At 41.4% G+C, this 19,354-nt stretch overlaps 1 protein-coding gene across 2 annotated transcripts in view; it reads right to left on the bottom strand.

Moving 5' to 3' along the window:
• Positions 1-19,354, bottom strand: part of C3G (C3G guanyl-nucleotide exchange factor) — a 48,204-nt gene that overhangs the window by 21,030 nt on the left and 7,820 nt on the right. The gene's annotated exons all lie outside the window — the stretch shown is intronic.

Here is a 19,354-nt window from a genome sequence, read left to right as displayed (position 1 = left end):
ATTAAAAAGGCTAAACAGATTTGAGATTCAAGAAAATATGTTCAATGTGTGTTTCCTGTCGTTCACGTTGCTTGTTCGTTTACACGCTAGTAAACGTGCCACGGAAGCTAGTCCTTGGAGAATGTATCGTTGGTGCATTTATCCATGTGGTGACGATTGACATAATAGCGTAACACGTGTGTGAAACATGTGCGATGCCAAAGGAGGGATGCTGATAACTTGCAGGAAATTAGATACAGAACAGCCTATATTATGGAGAAATGCGTTTGAAAAACGGTCTTCTTCCATCTAGCGTTACACGTTACGAGTTTTCCAAAAACCAGTACTTCTCTTCCTTCTTACAACGCAGATCTTCGTATTGCACACTTGTAAATAGAATTTCTTTCCCATCACGCTGTTTACGACAGAGACATTTGGTTCTAGGGACAGATGGCTCGTGTTTCCGACATAGAACGCGGCAACTTTCATATAATAGAAAATAAGAAATTGTGCGTTTATTTCTGAAACGTAAGATGAAGACCGAGCGAAGAATTTCTTGTTTGTCTTTCAAATATAGGTAACTGTCCTTATAAAATGTATACGTAATATATGTTCAAAGTTCTGTTTCAACTGATTGATTCTCACATAAAAAAGGCACGAGAAATTCCCTAAAAACATAGTTACCCGTTCAAAGATCTTCTAGCCACTATCATCCTAAACAAATTCAATTCTGACAATTGCAGCTGCGCGTCTTGCATGACTCATAAATGCAGCAATAAACACTGCGCGCGTGCTAAGAATGCATATAAATAATTAATCAAATTCAAGACATAATTTATGCACCGCTGTACGCGCGCGTACAGCAAATAAGTTTCAATTTCTTTCTGTTTCTCTTTGCTTTATATTTACGTATCTTGAGAAACGGAAAACTAAAAAGAAAAAATAATTCAACGAGGCGAATAAATAAAATAGAAAAATTTGTCCAAGGGTTAAGATCGCAAAATTGGATAACATAAAAAGACATTAATAAGCGACGTATTGAAAAATCATCGTAAAATACGAAGGCAACGGAGAATGCTTGATCGCAATCTGTTTTGCAAGGAGAAATTCTGACTCAACAAATTCTGTGGCTAATCGTGCCACTTTATTTCTAATTCCTTTTGAAAATAAGTCTCGCAATGTATCGACTATGAAGGTGGATTTATGCGTATTACATATTCGTTCCGACGCGGCACGGTTACGGCTTACGGCATGGTTCCGCTCATTGTCAGACATTTCTATACCGACAACAGTCGGTAAATCGATCGGCATGCCTATGCAGCGCCGATCGGCTCCCCAAGCGAAGAGACGTCTGTCTTGGCACTACCGAGCGACCGCTGGCTGTATTGGCGAATACCGACGCGGCCTTACGTCTCACACGCGTGCGGCAAGGTATTCCGTGTCGGAAGTTGTCGGAAAGCGTCCGAAGTGTAAACGCGTACATTCGGATAGTACACGTTATATTGAGTATCACGATTCGGACATTTTCGATGGAACGACAGATAGACCGGCGATATTGTTTCTCACGTTTCCGTTGATACTTCTTCTACTGCTTAATGAAACGTATGTGTATATGTGTATCGTTCAAAAGCTGTGACACTTACGAGAGATAAACGTGAAAAGATTAACGAACGATATCCACTGTACGACACGAGACGGAGGAATATCTTATTCTTCGTACCGTTTTCAAGCAGAAACTGACATGTGCATTCCGACTCTGTGCCTGTTTGGGCAGAATCATGCCGTAACCGGTAATCGGATCTTTTTTTTTTTTTTTTTTTTTTTTTTTAATTGCGTATCCGAACGGATGATATAAACGCATCTTAAGGAGTGCGCATCGTATAATACAAGTATTAACTGGTTAATGCTGTGCTGGTCAATCGTCGATACGAAACCTTTAAAACACAATTATTCTGATAGATCCATGAGCATTTCTTTATTTCGATAGATCTGTTAATAACGACTTTTCTCTGCAATCTCGACGATGCAATCTCTGGAATACGTAGCGATTAGTAGTTCATTCAAACTTCAGACAAACGGCGCATATGGCAAAACTGTACATTAATTAGTTAAATTACAAGAGAAAAGTTATCACAAATGATGTTCACGATGGAAGAAACGAGCCAATTAACGGAATATCCGATGGGTTATTTGAGATTAATAACGTATGTGTTGGAAAATTGTATCGATTGCATCGAATCAAATTCTAAACGCGTATCCTTTTACCATAAAAAGAAACGAGAGAAATAAAGATTCGCTGAATCGATGGAACCAGTTTGAATATCACGCGCAGCAATAATGGAAACAACGAGAGGATAAAATTGCCGGTGAACAAGAAGAAACGAGAAATATCTGCTTTATCTGTGTAGAGGTTCGCTTCGTTTAATTAATTAGCAACTCGCCGTTACGAGCAAAGCCCCTGACATTAAGTTTGCTCGAGACGTGGCGTTGCGTCGATGGGGTTCACGGTCGAAGAACATGGTCGTCAATTTTTCGTCCACATGGAGTAAGAGACACTAGGGTACCACCACCTATCGCACTGTCAATCAAATCGCCGACTTTGTTCTTCCAACGCCTTACGAACGACCGACCCCGTGTAAGGAGAAAACCTACTCGTAAAGATGGAAAATTTCATTTCATACTTTTTATCGGCTATCGTCGATAACTTTGCGGTTAATGCTGCGTTGTTAATTAACGATTAATGATTAACGAGATGCTGCGATCATCGATTTCGAGTCATTTCGTATAAAGCGAGAGCCCAGAACAAGCGAGTCGAAAATAAAAATGTTAACACATTGGATGACTTAAGCCTGTGACCTTCGTGCTGCTGCTGTTTATTGAATCGACCGACCGCCTACTTTCATGCACTTGCCATGATCTCATCTCTGAATTCCTTCTACGGTATGTTTTATTATACATACATATACGTAATACGTAATACGATGTCTGCAATAAGCAAGTAAATTCCACGCTTAACGAATATCGATATATTGCAGACATTGCTGGGCCCAAGGGTTATTATGTAGGTCATGCTGGAACGTTCTTGTAACGATAACTGTCGCGACGAGATTTACCTCGAAGCGTGTATCGAGGCCAAGTTCCATGTGAAGGGATCTCTGGGTACCATGATACATACGTACAATTAGTATATGATATCTGACCATCAGTAGCGTATCGGTAGATGTATGTATACACACGGGTTTCAAGCAATCAAATATCTCAACATTTATCTATGCGAAACAATATCCAAATTATATTATATCAGTTAGATATAGTGAGGTGTATGCGTCACAAATAACATTTTAATCTGTTTGTAACGAACGTAAGCAGAAATAATCACGTTTTAATGATTGACCTTGCATAAGGGAAGATATTTTTAGAAAGTGTGACTCGAAAGAAATACAACCGATCCTGTTTTGACATTGTAAATCGAAAGAAAGTTTGGTACCACGATTTCGCCATATAAATTTTATCTCTCATATGATAAACCATTCTTTTAAAGCAATGTGCTAATCTTGAGAATGAGGTTAAAAAATGTCGTAAAAGTAAGCAGGCAGCAGGAGAAATTACCTTGTTAAAAAGACTGTTTGAATTTAAAACGTTCGTTGCCTTTTCCTTCGTTCCGCAGGGCGTAGATGTATAGTAGGTACATAGCTATACATATCTAGACGCCTCGGAGACAGAATGCGGATGTAACGATATTCCTTCCTACGATCTGGCGTCTCGGCGTTTCAACCGCAAAAAATCACGATACACGCCCGTGAAATGAGTCATAGGCGCCAGTGGTTCACGTACACATACCGCGCGTACGATATGCGATGGAAACGGAAAAGTTTCATTATGTTCGTTCGGCTCGCTGACAACGGGACATCGTGATTTATCGTTACGTGAGAAAAACACGAAGGCACGAAGTCACGAAGTCTCGAAGGCTCGAAGGTTCGTTCAAACAGGCACGTTACTTCTGTCACAAAGTTATTAATAAACACCATTCTGTCATTGGCATCGTGCAGCCATGATTGATCCACCGTTCGCCTTTAAAATTTAAATGCCATTGGAAAAATATCAAGGGAGAAAATTGGACGCGATGCGACACGATATAACTGGTGCAAATTTCGTCGGTCCAATCCGAACATATATAGTCACACCCATCTTAACGAATTTTCGAATCGATGTACGATCGAAACTCGATTATTCAAATCACAAGGGGACGATCGAAGTCTATTGGTTGTTCGAGTTTCTCATCTTATATTCAAGAAACAGAAATTCGACCTACAGAGGTTGTGTACATATTCATGCCTTATAAGCATATCGAATCGAATTTTAAATAATGAATATTAAATGCAAAGCAAACAAAATGTTCATCTTTGTTTAAAAAGACGCTTCGTTCAATAAGTTTTTATAGATGAACGAGAATCTGTGTGAACGAAACGTTGTGTGAAATGCGAGCCACGTATGAATAATATGATAGAGAAACGGAGATGCGTAACGAATCAAAGGACGGAAACCGTAGGTCCGAGTGACGAAAACTACGTACGGGGGACACGGGCACAGCGGATCACGTATTATCAACAACAAACGTATGTTACGAAACGATTTTTCGTTGCAAGTAAATACTTATATGTACATACAGTATAGGTATATAGGTGTTGGTGCGTGCGTTTATGTATATGATTCGTCGGACAAGTATGTAATATAAACAATGTATAAGATAAAACTGTAGTCTTATAAAAGCATTCAAACTACAGATATTTAAATTATCGATCTAATTCGACCGCGTCTCGACGTTGCACAGATCACGTCGTAACACGATCGTTTTTAGAGAAACGACTAATTTACCTGGCTTTCGATTTCACGGCTCAACCCGTTTTGCTCGGGCATCAACGAGAAACGAGCATTCCAAGGAACCATCCAAGTCTTCCGATAAGGTAACGTCGTAGTTTTATCCTAAACTCGAGTATACTCGACACACACACACACACACACACACACACACACAGAGGAATGTTAAAAACTGCACAGAATAAGTAGCTCACTGATACTGATATATCACAAGCATCGTGAATTCTAAATGTACCACCACTACACTGGTAGGATCGGTTTTCTTGAAATTCGTAACCGGTCGCATGCGGCGGCTGTTCGGCAGAGAAACGATCGAGACGATGAACGTGGTCGAACGATCGTCGGTCGAACGATCATCGGTCGACCGAATTTCGAGCGGAAGCCGCGCGCAGCAGATTTCCCTGGCTCGAAACGGACACGTTGACAAACCAAGAAAGGAACGAACCGGACAACGCAACGCGACGAGACACCGAACCGGAGAGAGGAACGATACGTACGTCCGGAGCGCGTGGCGTGTGCGCATCGACTGCTAACTTCACCCAACGAGCATCGAGTACGATCTCTCGTCTTTCCATCCTAGTCGCACCGACGCGACGTGCGTGTCCTGCACCCGGTCGACCTTCTCTCTCGCGCTTCTTTCTCTCTGCCTATCGTTACGTCTTCTCTTCTCCCCTCTTTTCTATACAGTTTCGTCCAGCCTGCTTAGGTCGCCTGTATCTATACCATACGAGATATTCGATCTTCCTTTTCCATTACTTCGTTCCTTCTCTACTCGTGCTTTCTTTGTGTCGACAGATTTTCCATCTTTCTTCTCTCCACCCACCCCCAACCCTTTTTAGTCCTTGTTCTACTAACGATAAGCGCTCTTGTGTGTTTCATGCTCGCGCTCCCACGTTGACAGGAAGATGCATCAGCTGTGTTCCGTTCCTACCCCGTTTCACGTAATACATCCCCATTTTCGCGATCGGCTATTCGCCGAATATCGTTTATTCGCGTGTTCGACGATACCGTAATCCGAGTAATACAGACGTGAAAATTAATTTGATTTTCATAAGAAAATTCATTTTTCATCAGAAAAGAACAATACAGGTTTATAGTATGTTGTCTAATCGATCGATTTCCTTCTTTTAAATCTTATATGTAATTGAATTTCTCATTCGACGATGCATAATGTTAAACGAGAAACGAAAAAAGTTATTCTTCTTAGCGTCCAAGTTATTCAAAAAGAAATGTAGAATTTCAACCTTTTCGTCGTGTCGATAAGAACGAGTGTTGATAAAAAAGGTCGCTGTGAAACATTTTTCCGACAACTATCTTACAGATGTAAATTGCGTATACGTAATTAATAATCGTATATAGATATATGTATTCTGCAGACATAATAATAGATTTCGTCAAGTATTCGGCGTAATTTGTAAGTTATTACACAATGTTATAAAATACAAGATATAATTATTTATTATCCGTTATTAGTATTGGAGCTTGTCCGTGAAACGACCAGGCCTCCTCTTATATTTTTATTTATCCCTTTCTCCTTTCTTTCGCTGTATTCTTACGGCCGACTTTCGTGCTATTTTCTCGACCAGTTCGTTCTCGCTTGGCGTAATAATAAAATTCTGGACGGAACTTGTGGAGCGAGTGGCACGATCGTAAAAAACACGATCCGCGTGCATTTCGACTAGCAGCAACACAATACATACCTTGTGATACATAAGTGTATGTATCGACCACCGTCAAGGATTCATTACGTAGAACGTTGTCGAACGAATCGTTTTTATTTCATTCATTCATTCACGGCGATTCATTTTTGCCGTTTTACCAATTGATCCATAAAACGCAATATTGTACACGTTCGTTAATATAGGAAAACTCTTATTTCATTTCTATTACACACGGCTTTTTCTAAACCTCGAAATGTTTTAACGACTTTTGTATATCAGATTACTTACTATTTCTAATATTTACATATATCGTTTAACATTTTAACTCCACGATTCTTAACAACAAACAAACAAACAAAATAAATAAATAAATAAATATAATTTCATGTTACCACGTGGATAACGATCTGGAATTCTTCCCAATTCAGAGCGAATCATAGAAACACCCAATGACTTTCCAGAACCGTAACGACTTGCATAAGTATTAGTTATCGTGGTTGCGTCTCGTTCCACAGAATTTCTGCTCGCAATTTGCGTATTAATGGCGTCCCACGGAGGTAGCGCTGCAATGACTTTAGCGGGTGATAAACGACATTTTACGACCGCCAGTCGTAGTGGTTTCTCCGTCGCGTCGTTGCGATTAACGGTAGGTAAAACATCGATGCACCCTGTGTGACTGCGCCATGTTTCGATACACGCGTGTACATTACCGTACACGCTACGGAGCATCGGTCCATGCTAAATAAGAACGTAACGTGTAATAGGGACGGCGAATCATTTTCATTCTTGCTAGTCGCGTGGGAACAGCGAACGAACATTAAGGAAGGCTACTCTGCTACACAACGCTGCTTTAATTGCAGGCGAGAGAAAGGAAAGAGAGAAAAAGAAAGAAAGAAAGAAAGAAAGGAAAAAAGAAAAAAGGAAAAGAGAAAAAGAACGGTGGAGTCGCTTAAAAATGAATCCTAACGGAACAAAGGATGGTAAAATTTTGTTCAGAAAATTATGATATTGGTACTAGGTAGCGCAGATAGAGTATTTCAGTGCTAGGAGTAAACGAATAAAGCAAGTATCTAAGTAAAGTAGGTACATATATAGCTGTAATATTTTAGTATTTAGTAGTACTATTCAAAAGAGACGAATCGGATCATTCGATGACACCATCGATCGCTTTTTGACAACGATGGATGAACAGGAATCTTTTTCGTTAATAAAATACGACAGGTACGGTTCCGCGTAAAATTAAGGGGGTGTAAGTAAGTTATCATCTCGGGCGTTTCGAATTTTGCAGTGTTCCAGCGATTTTACGAAATCTGGCTGCGATTAATTCGTCGTTACTAATTATTGTGCGATAACGACAAGTTGCAGAAAGTATGTAAATTATCCAGATGTTTGATCGAGTTATCCGATTATGTTAAACCGTGATGTCTCTGCTTTTAACGGGCGAAAAATTCTTTCTTCTACGAGAAGCAATATTCAAATTGAAGATTGTTTGCCTGAATTTTTCTCTCGCGCGTCTCAATACAACACTGTCCCCAATACTGGCTATTGTTTCTTCAAAGTCTGTCTCGGCAACGAACCCAATTTATCTTCCAAGTCAGCGAAAACGTAAATAACCGACCAGAAGCGTTTTACGGAGCCAAAGGAAGAGCGAATGATACCGGGGAACTTTTAATCGAAAAACTTGGAACAATGCGTTCTCGCTGCTTTTAACGATAAATCCGATCCGACGAAAGCATTTTATTATTCTGTTCGTTGCGTCGCGTCGGGTCGGTCGAATCTCATAATTTCATCTTGCTAGCGATCAACGACTCGGACCACGATTATTTGTTCCTTGGAGTTCAGTGAAAACGCTCGGCTCGTGCGATATGACACGGGTTGTAAAGTTACTTGATTTAACTCGTCAGAATCTTAATTTAGCAGCGCTCTTCACTGTTGCTTTCTTCTTTTCTAATTGGAAAGATAAAAGTGCCATTGCGTCGTTCTCATCTTCTAAATATTTAATCCTTAGCCGATATCATTGATTCATACGATCGTGTCCACGACAGGTTTCAGTTCGATAATCGTGTAGTTGTACCGGTGAAAGATCTTCGAATCTCGATACTGTTCATACGCGTCCCTAATAATCGCAGAAAAATGAATTAAACGTGTACGGCGATAGAGATAAATAATGAAGGATGTTAAACGGAAGCAAGGCTACGACGAGCGAGAAAGACGAGAGAACATGGATTCTCGTTGGGAAAATATTGGCCCGTGCACCGAGTGTATCGAGAATTTGCAAGCGAAAATACGGCGACGAGACGCAACGCGCGACACGATCCCTGGCGAGAGAGCGGAAGCCGCGCGACACTCAAGAAAAATGTTGTCGTAAAACCAGCGTAATGAACACGGGGGGCCGAGGCGAGAAGACACGGACAGGGGTGGAGCGTAAAGGGCTGTATTAGTTCTTTCCGGTCTTGGCCGTGTCGCATATATCGCGCACGATATTATCCGTTTCCGATAAAAGCGTCCCTCGGAGAGAAAGAGAAAACGACGGTATCGTATATATGCGTGTCCGTTTTATACCTTTTTCTTGCCGCAAAATGCGCATAGATTCAGTTGCTGCGCCGCAGAAATTTGAAAAGCAGAAATAACGCGCTGCGGTGTAGAAATCGTATTTAAAGAAACGTATTATTTTTAAAGCGATGATCGTTGAACGCGTGAGGCAAATAATAGGAATATTGCAGATGGTAATGTTATGAATTATCAATAAGGTTACCCTTATATCCTTAAGCGCATAGTCGATAATCAACGCTTACTTGTATTTCCTAATTAATAATTTCATTCAACTTTACAAAGGAACAACTTCCAAACTGTTTTTTATTTTTTTTTTACTAAATTTATAGAGAAATAGCTTGATCGCCGGCGATATATCCTAGTTTGGTTGGTCTAGACAAGAAGCGGAGAGAAACGGCGCAAGGGATCTGCGTGCAGAAAATGACGACGACCAAACGTGCAAAACGTCTTTCGATGTTTGTTCCTGCGCATTCACCTTCCAATTGGCAACATGAAACTACTCAGATATGAACCTCTTTTACGTTTCCAGGCGAATCACGCGGCAAACGTTAGCCGCAAGCTTCGATCTAAACGAGCTTTCGAGGCTTTTCCGAGGAGCAAACACTCGCGCTGGGACTTGCTTGTTTGCGCAAGCATACAAACCTCTTTTATCAAATTATAAATGGTGAATTATCTTGGTGAAACGTTTCCCAATTATATACGTTGTTTTAACAAGGTGAATCGATCCATACGATAGACAAAATTTTTCAGTGGCAAGCAATTAGTTTCACTTGCTGCAACCAAGTTGAACTATTTTCAAACGCATCTTTTAGATGGCAAACAAAGGGAATTAGGTGTTTCCATATGTGTGAAATAAATTGGAAAGTGGTCCCGGATGAACGCGAGGCAATCGGATTCAGCGATTAAGCGAATAACGGTGAACAAAGGGGAAACGTATAGGCTGCGATTTCTAGGCGAAACGGAAACAAAGGAGGATGGATGGATGATTCCTGCTCTTGCCTTGGTATTGTATTAAAGGTAGAGCGAAGTGGGGCGGTATCTGAACATCAGCGTTAATTAGCACGTGTTCCAACGTCCCGAGGATACTCGAAGCGTCTGGATACTAACTAGACGCTTCGTGCCGTTGCACTGCATTGGCTAGGTTCGATCGCATCGGTGACACGTTCATCGTTCTCCGATGAGCTTTGTTTCCGGTAAACAATGGCTGGCACAATCGGATAAGTTAACTCTGGTTCGGAGGATTGATAACGGTACAGCGTAGATCGATGATTCCAATTAAATCCAATATCTAACGATTTACAAGCGAATAAGTATGTATGTCAGTAGGTATACATAAATTTGAAGACGGGAAAATTTGTGTAAATTTCACGGTATCGATCGTGATCCCCAAACATGAATTAAAAAGAAATCCAAAATTTTGAAAATACCAATACCTATTATTACCGATCGATACCGCAACCACGTAAGGTAGATGTATTGGACTTTACTTGACGAATACAGGACACATTCAATAGATAAAGAATCGGTTGGTCTATGATTTAACAAGCACCGATCCCTCGAACGTCGATCCACTCGAACAAGCAATAACCCCCGCTAAGAGCAATAACAACCCTGTTCGAACTCTCGCGATCTCCGCTCGAACGTCTCGCTCGCGGTTATGATCCAATAAACTAGTGTACATTTCCCGTAATTGGAAAGAGCATCGAGCCCTGAACATTTCGACGAATCGCTTGATATTGCAGTCTGACATTAGGCTGATTCGACCCTGTGTGGATAAAAGGAGATAGCGTGGGACGAATATACGGATGAGTCAGACTTTCAGAAGTTGATTCTCGTTTGGCAATCCATTTATGCTTCGATGTACATTGTTGTACATGTATCCACCCACATTTCACGCGGTATTTCATTCGACGCAAAGCCGTTACCAGCCGCAGAACGCGATTATATTTGTTTAGAAGGTGGTGCATCGAGTAGTTGATTGCACGAGGGCTGCTTACAGAGAGCAAATACGATATCTTCTGAAAAATATTAACTCTGAGATATGATATTGTTGTCGCGTTAGTGCAGCAGGCGTCCGAGTCCATTGAAAAATGGGATAAAATTAATGTCATCTATTTTCCACCGTACGCTTGTTAGGATATGCGAACTAGTTAAGACGCGACAGTTCGTCTAAAGATCGTATCGATCATCCGATTCAGACGACCGTACGTAACCTACTATTAAATCTGATTAAATCTGACTCTAAAAAGGACAATTTATGGAAGAAATTGAAAAAATCAAACATTTCACGCGACTGATTGATATTATCGCATCGATCTCTAGACGGTTAAGTAAGTTTTCATATTTTACCATTCTCTCACAATTTTATATTCTACGCAATCTCTTTATTATTCTGTGCAAATCTTGCAAATATCACTACCAATTTCCTCTTCCAAATTTCATGTTTCGTATAAAACGTATGGGTGGGATAGAGAGAGAGAGAAAGAGAGAGAGGGGGGGCGGGGGTTGGAGCGGGAGAAATGGAAACAAGGGAAAGAAGATCTGTATCGATTGTTTGGTTAATCGCTGAAAATGGTTCGCGTGAAAGGGAATGCCCTAGTGGATCTTAAAGGAAAGAAAGAAGGAAAAAATAATCGCTTTAATGACGCCTGTAGTTAATGCTATCATTGCGTTGCTTGGTTTAATGACGTTGAAGAGCCGCCGTTTTCCTTTGACCGCAAGTTTTCTTGAGTTCGCAAATGGCTCAACGCGAGACGGCACCGTCACATTCGGCGAGGTAAGGCCAACTCGCTAATTAATGCAGCTTTAGTTGCACACTTGGACAAGAGGCGAGGCTAAACGCGAGGCTTCTTCTACTCTGGACGAAGCGATGCCCGTATCTCTCAACTACGTAAGTATTCGTTAGCCGCTTTAATTCTTTGACCGTCTTTCCTCTTCGATCTTCGGACTCGTGTACTCGATCGTAGTTCATCTTTCATTTCCTTGGCTAACGATTGCCGGGGGTTCGGACCCGTCGCGTGATCAACCATCGAAATTCGCATACGTCGTGTAATTATCGCCTTTAAACCTTCGTACTTTCGTAGCGGTCACGTTTCTCTGTGTAAATTGCAATAAAAACAATTGACGGGACAATTCCTTGAAAGTTGCCGATTTAATTTTGCAATTAATTAATTTAAGTAAGTTAATTTTGCCGTCAGAGATTTTGCAGAAATAGAAAGACCAAGGTAATATTTTAGCGATCGATATCGATGCGTAGAATATCCGTAAGATAGATTTGACAATTTGCCATCATACCGTGGCGTACAAGAGCTTGTGTAAACCAGGATAGGGATTTGTAATTAACAGATAGTTTCCAACATCCCGTAACAAAAATTCATTTCGTTTCGTAATCCCGTTAGCTGTATACGCTCCTTATTTATTGCCGATAAATCCACTAACGCTATCCTCCATAAATGACATAACGAATAAACGATATAAACGATCGTTAAGATTACTTAAACTTATCGCATGGTAATTGCGAGGAATATAAGCGCAGAATCCTCGTAATCGTGCCTCGGTAGAATCTCAACGTTATCATTCTGCGAATATGGATGACAATACCAGTTGGTAGATGTAGTTTAGTTACGCCCCGTATCCAAGCGGCTGAACGAACTGTAGCATTTTCTTATCTTCTTTACGTGCTTATCGTAATATAATGCTTATCGCCAATATCTCTACTGCATTTTTATATCGCAAACTGTATATATCTACGTATAATAAGTACACTAACTATACTATGGGCATACGTATGTATGCACATGTACGTAAACTAATTTTCTCCTTTACGTGCCTAAAGTCATTCGCAGTTTTCATAAGCTCGAAGATTCAATTATATTGTACCACTTCAGACGCGCGATATTATTGCTATTTAAGCCAATCTTTTCTATTACGATACGAATAAAGTAAAGTAGGAAATTTTCCTCAATTTTCCAACTGCTAATATGTATTTTTTATATGTTATTGGTGCTAATATGTTCTTGGTAAAATTTTTCCGGTGGCCGTTTTACGTTCGTCGTCGTTCATCAGGAAAATAAGAAGGAAGAAGGCATCCTCGGAAGGTGCAAATACGTTGCTCACCTGTCCTCTGCAATCCCGGCGGCGCGGCGTCTAAATTGCGCTTTGTGTAAATCGTGAAATGCAAATTTGCTCGACTAAGCTTAACGACTCAGGGTCGTTTGGCAGGTAAAGTTTTCGTGTGCGAACATAAAAATGTAGTTGTGTAGGTTGGTAGAAAGTTGTGTTCGATCGGCTACCGAATCCAACGGTCGACCAAGTGGTCGACTGGCAAGCAATTTTCTGGCCCCAGTTGGCCAGAAAGTTGGTCGAACCGTCGATTTAGCTAGTCGAGTAAATTTGCAGTTACACGAAGCGACACGGTAAAATTTCTCGCCAGTCGACCGCCTACAGTCGATCCGTCTATAGCCGTTCTAAGTCTCAAGTCCTAAGGCCTGTTACTTGTACAAGCAATGTATAGTTTATCGCGTCGACGCGACACCACGGCCGCAACTAGAGACCGCTCTCTTTCTCTTTCCCACTCTCTTCTCGTTTTTCCTTATCTTTTTTAACGCCGCAATGTCAAAGCGTCTCCTCTAGAATACGATTACGTGCGTCTTTTCGTTCGAATTTTCCAACTGACAACATCATCTCGTAGTAACATACCAAAACCTTGAACGCAAATTCTATCATAAAACAATAATTACACCGTGCTGAAAAATCAAATTTCATTATTATAAATTCATCGATATAGGATACGAAAAATAAAAGTCCAACGAAATGCGATCGTTGATCGATCGATCGCCGACCGAGTCGAAATTAAAAATTCATTCGTTGCACGATTCAGCAAGGATCGTGTAATGGGAAAAACGGCGGATTAATCGACAGTCGTTTATTCGCTTCTTCCCCGATGCGTTTTAAAGACAGAGTTCCGGATACGTCGCGGTGGCGCGCCACGATTGAATCTCAGAAATTATTCAAATCTGCTCTGGTTCAGAACCCCTGAGGTCACTGTCATTACCGATCATCGTATAGATACAGAGCCACAGGGGTAAACGTAATATTCCAGAACAATCCGCACCTGCGAATGCCAACTATGCCCTTGTCGATCGGCTGCCTATCGATTACCGAAGATTCTCGATAACATTCTTCGCTCGTGATAGATTTCATCGTGGTTCGAACTAAGCGGATTTGACTCGGCCGATTAAACACGATAGACCGAAGGACCATCGAGGATCTCAACGAAGAACGCGAACTTAAATTCATTGGAAGACTAGCGCAAGTGTATTGTCTCGCAAAGGATGTATATTTACCTATGGCATTTTGTAAATAAATTCCCAAACTCCTATTTACTTTGATCTTTGTTTGATTCTTGCTCAGACGAAGCTTTTGTGATCCCGAATGATTATCCGTCATCGAAATATCTAGTTTGGACAACGCGTATAATTATCGCTAGTACCTGCAATTAGACATCGTTGCTATCGTCGGACAACGAGCAAAATCACTATTAAAAGAAGAAAAATGAAAAGGAGCTCGACCCATCGAATCGAATCTTTGCATTAAATTGCCCGCTGCGTGTCACGGATCGAGCAGAACGAGGGAGGAGCAACACCGCGAACAATTAACGAGTCTCTCGTGAAATTAGTGCGCCGCGTGTACTTACCATCGAACGGCATGTGCGATTGTTTGTCACGATTTTTCTTTTTTCTCTTTCTTTAGCAAGCCGATTGCTCCTCGCGTTCCTTCTGCGTGAAATCGAGACAAAGACAGAATGAGGGAGGGAGGGAGAGGGTGGGAGAGAGAGAGAGAGAGAGAAACCCGACAGCTCTACGATAATTAATCTCATTAGCGCGGAGGATTCGCGGACTAATGAGATGCCAGCGCACGATCTTGCCACGACGCGACGACACACGTTCCCTGATATTTTTCTTTCTCGCGCCTCTTTGATACAGTCCCCACGGGCCAACCAACCATCGCCCATCTCCAGCCTGATGTTCGCCAGGCATTTTTTAACGAGCAACACGCTGTTCGTTTCAACACGTAATTTTTCTTTTTCCTTTTCCCTTCATCCTCTCGTCGACTGTTGGAAGAAACTTTTAATTAGTCCCAGCGAATAACGATTTCTCCGATGTTTCACCGAGACGTTCCTAAGCTTCCACGAGTAACCATAGGATCTGCAGCAGTGAGACACGATGGAAAAAATCGAGCATAGAAGGTAGGATGGAACCGGTCCATGGTTTCATCTTCTTTCGCCTTCCTTCTCCGACTTAGAAGACCGGTCTCGGCCCGCGGGCCGCTCTATCAGCGTCTACATTCCGCAACCAGTAGAGCAAAATTCACTTGGCTGGAAGTTGCTGCATGAATCAGAATCGACAACTGAAGAACCGAGCACGCTTAACGTTGGTGAAGGATAGAAAACGGGAGAAAACGCAAGGTTTTGGAAAGCCAGATGGGGAGAGGACACAAAAGGAGAGCGAGAGAACGAGAGAGAGAGAGAGAGAGAGAGAGAAATGACCTTCAGTGGGAAGAAATGGGTAAGAGACAATAGGAAATAGTAAAAAGGACACGGAGGTTGCCTGACTCGCTTTTCCATTTATTTCTACCGCCAACACGGCCTTGTTCCACGGTCTCGCTTCCTCTCTCCAACCCCCAACAAGGAATTTCGCGTTTCTTTAACTATTAAACAGCGTCCTAATGGCTTACGGTTTACGGTGACGATATACAGCGATAGCTACTGTCACCTAAAATCGTTGCCCTTTTTATCGCGTTGCGAAATTGTTCAGGCGATACGTGAATACCATTAAGAGTACAGCGATATTGTTCTCCGTTTACATTTTCTTTAGTCTTTTTATTTTTCCTCTCGTTGGTTCGTTAATAACTTGTTCACAGTTGAGAATAGAGAACGCGTAAAACGTACAGAATAGGTGAAAGGAGTAGGTATTCGCGTGTTCAATGTAATGCATAGAATGGCATTACGATTAGAGGTAAATAGAGAGCATCGGTGAAATTCTTTTTGAATGAAACTCTAGTTAAAATATATATAATAACAAATTTAAGGAAATAATGTGGATGTAGATTGGGCGTAGCAATATAAGACGCAGTAAATTCTTATAAATAAAGAAAAATTGATATGTCGATTGGTTCCCAAGTGTGTCATCGCGCGATATATCGCAAACTTAATTAACGTTCAAACGTTGTCAATTCTATCTGAAATTCTGAGAAATACTAATTTTTCAACGTTCTGTGCGTACGCATCATTTAAGAAGGCTAAATTTAACAAATTTGGTCATCTTTTTCGAGTAACTGTTACAACAACGAGAAGAAATTACTTTGAGATGAAAAAGTATTTCGCCAACGACTTCTTCGCTGTTCCACCTTCTACATGTTACATGCGTGTGTACACAGATTCAGTTAGTTCATAGGCAGAAGCAAACAGTCTCGCGACCCTACCCTACGTACGACCTGTCGTCGAAGTCATCCCCCTGGCACGTTTCCGAAGCCCCCGAAAGCCCCGAAACTCCGCGGAGAAGTGTGAATGCACTTTGCCAAACAGCGATAAATATTCTCCTCTTCTCGCTGGAAAATTATCGGTACGTGGACGTTAAACTCTTTCCTCGCGGAAACCCCTAACCTCCTGTAATTTTTGACTACCGAGGAGAAACGTAAAGAGTAAAGAGTTACGCCGATCCGTGCGTGTCTTGAGATTTACTGGGCAAATTTGCCGAATAAGTATACGGACGCGACGTGTCCTTCTAATGCCAACGTCAACTTCGCCTTTACCGCGAAACACGATGTACGTTAAACGATTAAACGGTCGACTACTTTGTCCGTACCGCGCGTGCCAATGACGAGATTCGACTGCTCGCTTGTCAACAGCGTGCAAAAGTGATTGAAAACTCTGGCCAAGAGGACTCTTCTATAACGTCTTGATCAAAGCAGGCAATGGTTTACACCCTGCGGCGCGGCGTGTAGGGCTACCCTCGTAAAACAAGCTTGCTGCCCTGCGATTCTGCTTGATGCGTTACATGCTCGTGTAGAAGAAAAACGCATGGTTCGTAACGACGTGAGCAAGAAAATGCCATCGAACGGAACAAGTTTACTCGGCCTGAATTAGAAGCTGAACTAGAGGATGAACCAGAGAAATGGAAGAGGCCGATTTTTCGATCAAATGTCAATGCCCTGTTTCCAAGCTGATTCATTGTTATCTCGTTTAAATTACTTTTATGTTGAAATTTCGTAATCCTGTAATTTGGAATCTTTCTCATCGGTAATTGTAATCGATAAACGTTTTACGACAATGGCGAATCCATTATTAACGAAGGAATCGAAGCGACGATATCTCTCATATCCAGCGAAATATCGATTAAATATTTCGATATTGTAATAAATGTTTCAAGTATCGTGTGAAATTATTCTCAATTAATTGGTAGTTCAATTTTCTAAATAAGAGCAGCTCTAGATAATCCGTAAGGAGAATAACCCGGCTTCTCTTTAGGGTTCTCTTTATTTTCCAAGTGGTGAAACCACCATTTCTAAAATAGATGATGCTCAAAATAACGATAAATGTCGGAAAGGTTTGGAAATTTGATGTATTCAGTTTTCAGTATTCAGTTCCATGAATGCAAATTACACGGCCGCGTCGAGTCGGCAGGATCGCTTCTTTCTCTAGGAAAGTAGATTCATTTGCAGAATATAATCTGCTGCGTTCGTGTACTTGCGTGTACGTAGATGAAACGCGTGAGACGAAGCGCATAGTATTGTATTAACCGTTTCTTATTCAGATAGTAAACTAATCGTAGGTAACGTTTACGGGAAAGTGAAAATGGACATATAAGAAGAAATAAGATGGATCTAAGAATAGGCTGGGCAATTTCAAAATGTTTTATTATATTTCAGATATCGGACTAGGTTGAAAGCATGATATCCACGCGTTAATTTCAGACTTTGGACAATCGACGTTTCGCCTGTATCGCAACCGTATTCGGAACTTAATTCGAACTTGCAATTCATCCTATTCAGATCTCGCAATACACGCCCGTTCGCGCATTGTATCCGCTTAAACAGTGCGTGACCCGCAAACAATCGCATCGCGTTCCGCCGGCTTTCAAAATCAACTATGGTCAATTCGGTTTAATTTTCGGCTGGGCATCGGCAAACTTTATCATTGCATTAATTACCGTGCGTCCTGGCTCGTGTTTGTCAATGTTGCACCCTCTCGTGCGCATTTGTTTACAGGCAGGAGTAAACGTTGCGGTTCGCATAATAATCTGCGTATCGCGTATTTATGAACGAATCCGTGCAAGTTTCTCCGTTTTCATGAACGGACGATATTTCACGATATTTCCCGATATTTGCCGCAGGAGAACGGTATTCACGGAATCTGACTTCCGTTTCTAGGTGACGATAATAGCTCAAGTTTGAAAATCTCATGGTCTAATCGTATGCCGAGAACTAGACAATTCTCCGTACAAATTTAAAAAATTCTAGTATTGTGTTTGTCACCCATGTACTATACTTTTATACACTTTATACAGAGAAATTTGCATAATTTTCAAAGTGACCTTGTTGCATCTCGATCGAAAGAAACACTTAGTCTTAAAAGTCAAGGATCAGCCGTCAACCGTTAAACGTCGAGCAAACGCAAAACGTTCTGTTTACACGTTCGTACCGAGTTTAAAATCACGTTGTTCGAAAATGGTTTCCCAATGGTAGAAAGCGGGGCGCGAGAACGCAGCAATTTGTAGCGCACCGCTAGCCCAGGGGGAAATCACTGGCTTGTGTATACCTTATGCACAGTCGTAGGGGGTGGAGCACGATCGTGTACAGTACATCGGTGTATAGTGTACACCGGTGTATATCGGTGGAGGCGTTAATAGCTGAAGGTGGCTACCGGCAGTGCTTAATATGATTGACAGCACGAGCGTGGCTATGGCATATTTAGTGCGGCCAAACTCGCTTCTATAACGCGGTTATCCCAAGTTTAATTACTCTAACGGATATTCCGGAAACGTCGATAGCGTTTGGCCGGTGAATATTCCGCGAAGAATGCATCCTGTTGAGTTTAATTGTCCTGGATGACGCGACGGTACGCGGTACAACGGCAAGGGTTGACTTTGCCTTGAACAAAATTAGATAGCGCGATAGATAATACGTATAGAAGTATACGATTGCAAGACTAACGATGTAAATGAAAATTCCTCTGAATGGTAAGCGCACGAAAACCTACTCACGATACGATGCAACTAAAGCAG

Source organism: Bombus flavifrons, chromosome 5 (assembly GCF_040668555.2).
Source record: "Bombus flavifrons isolate JBK064 chromosome 5, iyBomFlav1_principal, whole genome shotgun sequence".
Taxonomy (NCBI): domain Eukaryota; kingdom Metazoa; phylum Arthropoda; class Insecta; order Hymenoptera; family Apidae; genus Bombus; species Bombus flavifrons.
Note: the sequence above shows the minus strand (reverse complement) of the source record. Positions and strands in the feature narration are given on the sequence as shown.